Raw genomic sequence first — 7,881 nt, forward strand, 5'->3', positions numbered from 1 at the left:
GTTGTCTCTATCTGCGTGATCCTTATTCCTCTTGTGTTCCTTTCTCCATTCTGGCTTCCTGATCTCCCGTGGTTGCTTGGATACAGAGGACAATTTGATGCCCATTCTACGGGTAAGCGCTGCGCGCATGCGCCGTCTGTGCTCCGTGAGGCTGCGGTCACGTGTCTCTATGCATCAGGTGACCCGGGTCACGTGTGTTCCCGTCGTCGGCTGATGCATGACGCGATGCCCGCGACTTCCAGTCCCTCCGGCCGCCGCATGCGTGCACATCAAGCGCTGCCTGTATACACCGGCGGATAACCAGCTGTATGCGCCCGCCTCAATTTGGAGCTTAATTGCGGGCGATCCTAATTATGTAGGACACCCGGTGCTTACCGATTGGTCACATTAGTATTTTTATACGTGCTGGTTCATATGGACGCTACCCCCTGACGAAGGATGTGTGTCCGAAACGCGCATCGGGGCTGCGCCGCTTGATGCCATTTATACACACTGGACTTCTGTGCAGGTAGATACACTCTATATTTGGGCTTACACACTGATTACTCTGGACTGTATGGATAAGCATGGGGTATATGTACTATTAAATGACATGGAGCACACGGGAATTTTCCTCTCCACACTGCCATGTACATATATATATATTTATGATTTGGCCATTCACATGTTTTCTTAGTTGCCATTTCGGTGATATAACCCCTTTCCGTTTGTCCCCTTCCTTCCATGTATTAACCTGCTTGATGTTTATCTATTCTTATTCATCTATATATCTCAGAGTCTAGTATATATTATAACATTGCTGTATGACTATTATAATGCGGCTTTCCTTGTGTATGTAGTGTCACTTTAACCATAACTTGAATAAAGGTATTTTTGAATTGCTTTTGTTGTATTGGACCTATCATTCGGTGGTTCTCTTATATTATCTCCCTGTTATAGTGGAGCAGTGACCGGCGGCTCCTCACATCTACTGTGCACAGACTAGAACAGGGATGGACAATTTCTGGAGTTTGCATGAAAGAGCTTCTGCGGTTAAAACAAGTGATCACAGATTCATGGGCTACACAGGATAGGTGATCACTTATTGATTGGAAACCGCACCGATTGGAAGAATGGATCAGTGGTCGAGTCGCACATGAGCTCCAGTCTAATGGGGAGAAAAGCTCCACATTCTGCCGATCGGTGCAGGTCCCAGTAGTCAGACCCCCACCAATCAATAAGTTATCACTGATCCTGTGGAGAGGTGATTACTTGTTTTCACCGGAGAACCCCTGTAAGTCCATCTTTGACGCTCTGCTCCAAGTATTTCATCTCTAAGGCCACAGCCCCACTATCAGTATTCAGTCAGGATTATTCTCAGGAGTGGGAGCCAAAACCAGGTGAGGAACAATCAGAGAAAAGGTAGAATAGAAACAAGTCACCAATTCTGGATTTATCACCCACTCCTGCTTTTGCCTCTCACTACTGAGAAAAAATACTGACCAAATACGGATAGTGAAGCCGTGGCCTCATTGAAAAAAATCTTTTCCTAGTTAATCTCAGCGAGAACAAATGACCGCCATACACAACATAATCCACTATAACAACACCAATAATACCACATACAAAAGGGACAAATATCACCACACCATGACCAGACCACATATTACCACCACATAGTGACCAAATACTACAATACTGATCAGGAATACAAACCACAATACTAACAACACTGTCACTATACATATGAGCTCTGTATATAGTGTCAGTGTACAGGTAATACAGTGATCACCAGTGACATTATACACAGGAGCTCTGTATATAGTGTACAGGTAATACAGTGATCACCAGTGACATTATACACAGGAGCTCTGTATATAGTGTCAGTGTACAGGTAATACAGTGATCACCGGTGACATTATACACAGGAGCTCTGTATATAGTGTACAGGTAATACAGTTATCACGAGTGACATACACAGGAGCTCAGTATATACTATATAGTGTAAGTGTACAGTAATACACTGACTCACCAGTGATGTCTCTAGGTGAAGTTCTTCATCTTCGCTTTTCTTCATCTGGCACAGTCCGCCATCACTTCTTCCAGCCAGGAATCATCTCTGCAGAAAATAACACACAGTTATCAATAACTGATCTCTTTTAGAGCACATTCCCACTTTTCCCCAGGATTCTACACTACACCAGTTGAAGAAATAAAGCGACATAGTGGCGCCCTGCACAGTAACAGGACCCCCCTTTTGTCCCCTCTTATGGAAAACAGTTTCCTAAAAAGTAAATTATATTACAGAAGTAATAATGTCCCTAATTGGACTCTAAAGTAATAATGTTCCCCATTCGCCATCATAAACTAATAAAGTTCCTCAATCTGGCCCCTAAACAGTAATAAAGTCCCTTGTCCAGCGTGGCCACCCATCTATCCAACCTGACCCCCCCCCCATATATCCATTCTGGTCTCCATGTGTCCAGCCTGCCCCTCCCATATATCCATCCGGGCCTCCATGTGTCCAGCCCGCCCCCCTTCATATATCCATCCTGTCCCCCTCATATATGCATCCCACCCCACCCCATATATCTATCCAGGTCCCCATGTGTCCAGCTTGCCGCCCTTCACCTCCATGTGTCCATCCAGGTCCCCAACTTGGCCACCTTCACCTCCATGTGTCCGATCATGCGTCCAGCCAGCCCCCCCCTTCAGCCCCGTGCCTCCATCCATAAGTCTCCCCATGCGTCCAGCCAGCCCCCCCCTTCAGCCCCATGCCTCCATCCATGTCTCCCCATGCGTCCAGCCAGCCCCCCCTTCAGCCCCCTGCCTCCATCCATATGTCACCCCATGCGTCCACCCAGCCCCCCCTTCAGCCCCATGTCCCCATCCATGTCACCATGGGTCCAGCCAGCCCCCCCCCTTCAGCCCCATGTCCCCATGGGTCCATCCAGCCCCCCTTTCCGCCCCATGTCCCCCTCCATGTCCCCATGGGTCCATCCAGCTCCCCTTTCCGCCCCATGTCCCCCTCCATGTCCCCATGGGTCCAGCCAGCCCCCCCCATCAGCCCCATGTCCCCATCCATGTCCCCATGGGTCCAGTCAGCCCCTCCTTCAGCCCCATGTCCCCATGGGTCCAGCCAGCCCCCCCATTCAGCCCCATGTCCCCATCCATGTCCCCATGGGTCCAGCCAGCCCCCCCATTCAGCCCCATGTCCCCATGGGTCCATCCAGCCCCCCCATTCAGCCCCATGTCCCCATGGGTCCAGCCAGCCCCCCCCATTCAGCCCCATGTCCCCATGGGTCCAGCCAGCCCCCCCCATTCAGCCCCATGTCCCATTGGGTCCAGCCAGCCCCCCCATTCAGCCCCATGGGTTCAGCCAGCCCCCCCATTCAGCCCCATGGGTCCAGCCAGCCCCCCATTCAGCCCCATGGGTCCAGCCAGCCCCCCCATTCAGCCCCATGGGTCCAGCCAGCCCCCCCATTCAGCCCCATGTCCCCATGGGTCCAGCCAGCCCCCCCATGTCCCCATCCATGTCCCCGTGGGTCCAGCCAGCCCCATGTCCCCATCCATGTCCCCGTGGGTCCAGCCAGCCCCATGTCCCCATCCATGTCCCCGTGGGTCCAGCCAGCCCCATGTCCCCATCCATGTCCCTGTGGGTCCAGCCAGCCCCATGTCCCCATCCATGTCCCCGTGGGTCCAGCCAGCCCCATGTCCCCATCCATGTCCCCGTGGGTCCAGCCAGCCCCATGTCCCCATCCATGTCCCCGTGGGTCCAGCCAGCCCCATGTCCCCATCCATGTCCCCGTGGGTCCAGCCAGCCCCATGTCCCCATCCATGTCCCCGTGGGTCCAGCCAGCCCCATGTCCCCATCCATGTCCCCGTGGGTCCAGCCAGCCCCATGTCCCCATCCATGTCCCCGTGGGTCCAGCCAGCCCCATGTCCCCATCCATGTCCCCGTGGGTCCATCCAGCCCCATGTCCCCATCCATGTCCCCGTGGGTCCATCCAGCCCCCCCTTCAGCCCCATGTCCCCATCCATGTCCCCGTGGGTCCATCCAGCCCCCCCTTCAGCCCCATGTCCCCGTGGGTCCATCCAGCCCCCCCTTCAGCCCCATGTCCCCATCCATGTCCCCGTGGGTCCATCCAGCCCCCCCTTCAGCCCCATGTCCCCATCCATGTCCCCGTGGGTCCATCCAGCCCCATGTCCCCATGTCCCCATCCAGCCCCATGTCCCCATGGGTCCATCCAGCCCCATGTCCCCATCCATGTCCCCATGGGTCCATCCAGCCCCATGTCCCCATCCATGTCCCCATGGGTCCATCCAGCCCCATGTCCCCATCCATGTCCCCATGGGTCCATCCAGCCCCATGTCCCCATGGGTCCATCCAGCCCCATGTCCCCATGGGTCCATCCAGCCCCATGTCCCCATGGGTCCATCCAGCCCCATGTCCCCATGGGTCCATCCAGCCCCATGTCCCCATCCATGTCCCCATGGGTCCATCCAGCTCCATGTCCCCATGGGTCCATCCATGTCCCCATGGGTCCATCCAGCTCCATGTCCCCATGGGTCCATCCAGCCCCATGTCCCCATGGGTCCATCCAGCCCCATGTCCCCATCCAGCCCCATGTCCCCATGGGTCCATCCAGCCCCATGTCCCCATGGGTCCATCCAGCCCCATGGGTCCATCCAGCCCCATGGGTCCATCCAGCCCCATGTCCCCATGGGTCCATCCAGCCCCATGTCCCCATGGGTCCATCCAGCCCCATGTCCCCATGGGTCCATCCAGCCCCATGTCCCCATGGGTCCATCCAGCCCCCCCTTCAGCCCCATGTCCCCATCCATGTCCCCATGGGTACATCCAGCCGCATGTCCCCATGGGTCCATCCAGCCCCCCCTTCAGCCCCATGTCCCCATGGGTCCATCCAGCCCCATGTCCCCATCCATGTCCCCATGGGTCCATCCAGCCCCCCCTTCAGCCCCATGTCTCCATCCATGTCCCCATGGGTCCATCCAGCCCCCCCTTCAGCCCCATGTCTCCATCCATGTCCCCATGGGTCCATCCAGCCCCCCCTTCAGCCCCATGTCTCCATCCATGTCCCCATGGGTCCATCCAGCCCCCCCTTCAGCCCCATGTCTCCATCCATGTCCCCATGGGTCCATCCAGCCCCCCCTTCAGCCCCATGTCTCCATCCATGTCCCCATGGGTCCATCCAGCCCCCCCTTCAGCCCCATGTCTCCATCCATGTCTCCATGGGTCCATCCAGCCCCCCCTTCAGCCCCATGTCTCCATGGGTCCAGCCAGCCCCCCCTTCAGCTTCATGTCCCCATCCATGTCCCCATGGGTCAATCCAGCCCCCCTTCAGCCACATGTCCCCATGAGTCCATCCAGCCCCCCCTTCAGCCCCATGTCCCCATGGGTCCAGCCAGCCCCGCCTTCAGCCCCATGTCTCCATCCATGTCACCATGTGACCAGCCTGCAACCCCTCCATATATGGATGATGACCAATGCTGGGAACACTCACCCAGAAAAACGTGGCTATTGCACTTGACTTGAAGTTGAAGCAGGGAGAGCTGTAGCCGGGGCCGGCAGCCTTGTTTCCAGGGTGATGGTGAGAGAGCAGAGTGCAGGTCACCGCATACTCAGCCCAGGAGCCGGCTTAAAAGGCCAAGAGAGCAGGAGAGAAGAGGGCGGTGCGCGGTGCTGGTGCGGTGTTACATACCCGGACGGGAGCCGGTGTTACAAGGCCAATTCCAAGGGAGCAGGAGCCGGGACTGGAGAGCAGAGCGCGGCGTCGGCGTATCGAAAACCGGCAGGGGAGCAGAAAGAGGAGAGCGTGACGTCAGCGTGTCACCTGACACCACACAACTGCCAGCCACCAGCGGGAAAGCAGAGCGCGGTGCGTGTCACCGCCCACCAAGATCACGTCCTCCTGTCATGTGACTATGCGCGTCACCCGCTGTCACCACTGAATAGTAGGAGCGCCGCACGCGACGCTACATTTCCTTCGGCTGCGCTTTTAAAGGGCCCGCACTTTTTAAGAGCCCCCGCTACCAATTCTCTCACTCTCTCATCGGGGCCCACCGGGAATTTATCACACCAGGCCAGTCCGACCCTGCATGGGCCCATCAGGTAAAGTGATGGAATGAAGTTTTCTCTCCTCATGTTGAAAAATGACATTTTCTGCCACCTATTGATGAGAGAAAAAAAGTGATGAAGATTTACAAACTTCTAACATTAGTCAGTGAAAAACATACAGAACAAGGATGCAAATGGATCTTTTTTTGGCAATCCAATCATTTGAATGGGCCAGCTTTATCTGCAAATCAGATTACAATCAAACATGTCTCAAATTTCTTTTGTGAACCATCAGCATCAGAAAAGGTCCATAGACTATAATTATTATGTTTTTATAAGCAAAGAAAAGGAACACAATGCAAACTCTAAAATCAGACATTTAAATGGATGAGTTTGGTGGGCAAACAGGGTCTGACTGGAGCACCGGGACACTGAACGATTATCCGGTGGGCCAGGGTCCTTGGCAGGACCCTGAGCAGGACGTAGAGGGGGCCCACTGGTTTCAACTGAATGTACGTCCGAGGACATTTCATTAATGATCAGTATTGTAATATTCGGTCACTATGTTGTAATATCTGGTCCGGTCATGGTGTGGTATTTATCCCTGTATGTGTTATTATTTGGTCACTATGTGGTGTGGACATGGTGTGGTGGTATTTCTCCCTTGTATGTGGAATTATTTGGGTCGCTATATGTTGGTAATATCTGGTCTGGTCATGGTGTGGCGATATTTCTCCCTTTTACAGTATGAGGTATTGTTCGGTCACTATGTGGTGGTCATATATGGTCTGCTCACGGTGTGACGGTAGTTCTCCCTTCTATGTGGAATAATTTGGTCGCTATATGCTGCTAAAATCTGGTCTGGTCATGGTGTAGCGATATTTGTCCCTTTTACAGTATGAGGTATTGTTCGGTCACTATGTGGTGGTCATATGTGGTCTGCTCACGGTGTGACGGTAGTTCTCCCTTCTATGTGGAATAATTTGGTCGCTATATGCTGCTAAAATCTGGTCTGGTCATGGTGTGGCGATATTTGTCCCTTTTACAGTATGAGGTATTGTTCGGTCACTATGTGGTGGTCATGTGGTCTGCTCACGGTGTGACGGTAGTTCTCCCTTCTATGTGGAATAATTTGGTCGCTATATGCTGCTAAAATCTGGTCTGATCATGGTGTGGCGATATTTGTCCCTTATACAATATGTGGTATTATTCGGTCACTATGTGGTGGTAATATGTGGTCTGGTCACGGTGTGGCTGTATTTCTCCCTTCTACGTGGGATTATTCGGTCGCTTTATGCTGGTAATATGTGGTCTGGTCACAGTGTCACGTTAGTTCTCCCTTGAATGTGGTATTATTGGTCTTGAAAAAGTGGATTGTGTTGTGTATAGCAGTCAATTGTTCTCTCTGATATTAGGAGAATAATCTTTATTTAGATTTCTGATTAAATACTTGGAACAAGATGAACTTACAGGAATTCTACTGTGAAAACAGGTAATCACCTTTCCAAAGGATAAGTGATAAGGTATTGATTGGTGGGGGTCTGACTGCTGGGACCTGCACCGATTGGTAGAATGTGGAGCTTTTATCCCCACTAGACTGGAGCAGCATGTGTGACTTCACCACTGATCCATTCATTCCCTCAATGGCTGCGAGCGCTGCTCTTGTTTTTTTCTGGAAGCCCCAAAGAGAATGAATGGATCTGCGGTCAGACATCCCACCTGACGCTGCATTTTAAAATGGGGATAAAAGTGTCCTGTCAGGGATAAAACTTCCCAATTCTGATCAGTGCGGTTTCCTATGGTCGGACCCAAACGATCATTAA

General features: G+C 53.2%; 1 long non-coding RNA gene across 1 annotated transcript in view; it reads right to left on the reverse strand.

Annotated features, from left to right (window-relative positions):
* LOC141197845 (uncharacterized) overlaps positions 1-5,844 on the reverse strand; it is a 57,243-nt gene extending 51,399 nt beyond the window's left edge. Inside the window, exons 1-2 of the long non-coding RNA XR_012269875.1 lie at positions 5,505-5,844; positions 2,012-2,098 (exon numbers count right to left, since the gene is read on the reverse strand). This is a non-coding gene — a long non-coding RNA (uncharacterized lncRNA). The remainder of the gene's footprint in view (positions 1-2,011; positions 2,099-5,504) is intronic.
* Between the last annotated feature and the right edge of the window lie 2,037 nt (positions 5,845-7,881).

Source organism: Phyllobates terribilis, unplaced genomic scaffold, assembly GCF_046119375.1.
Source record: "Phyllobates terribilis strain yellow unplaced genomic scaffold, ASM4611937v1 Scaffold_92__1_contigs__length_6168646, whole genome shotgun sequence".
Classification (NCBI taxonomy): domain Eukaryota; kingdom Metazoa; phylum Chordata; class Amphibia; order Anura; family Dendrobatidae; genus Phyllobates; species Phyllobates terribilis.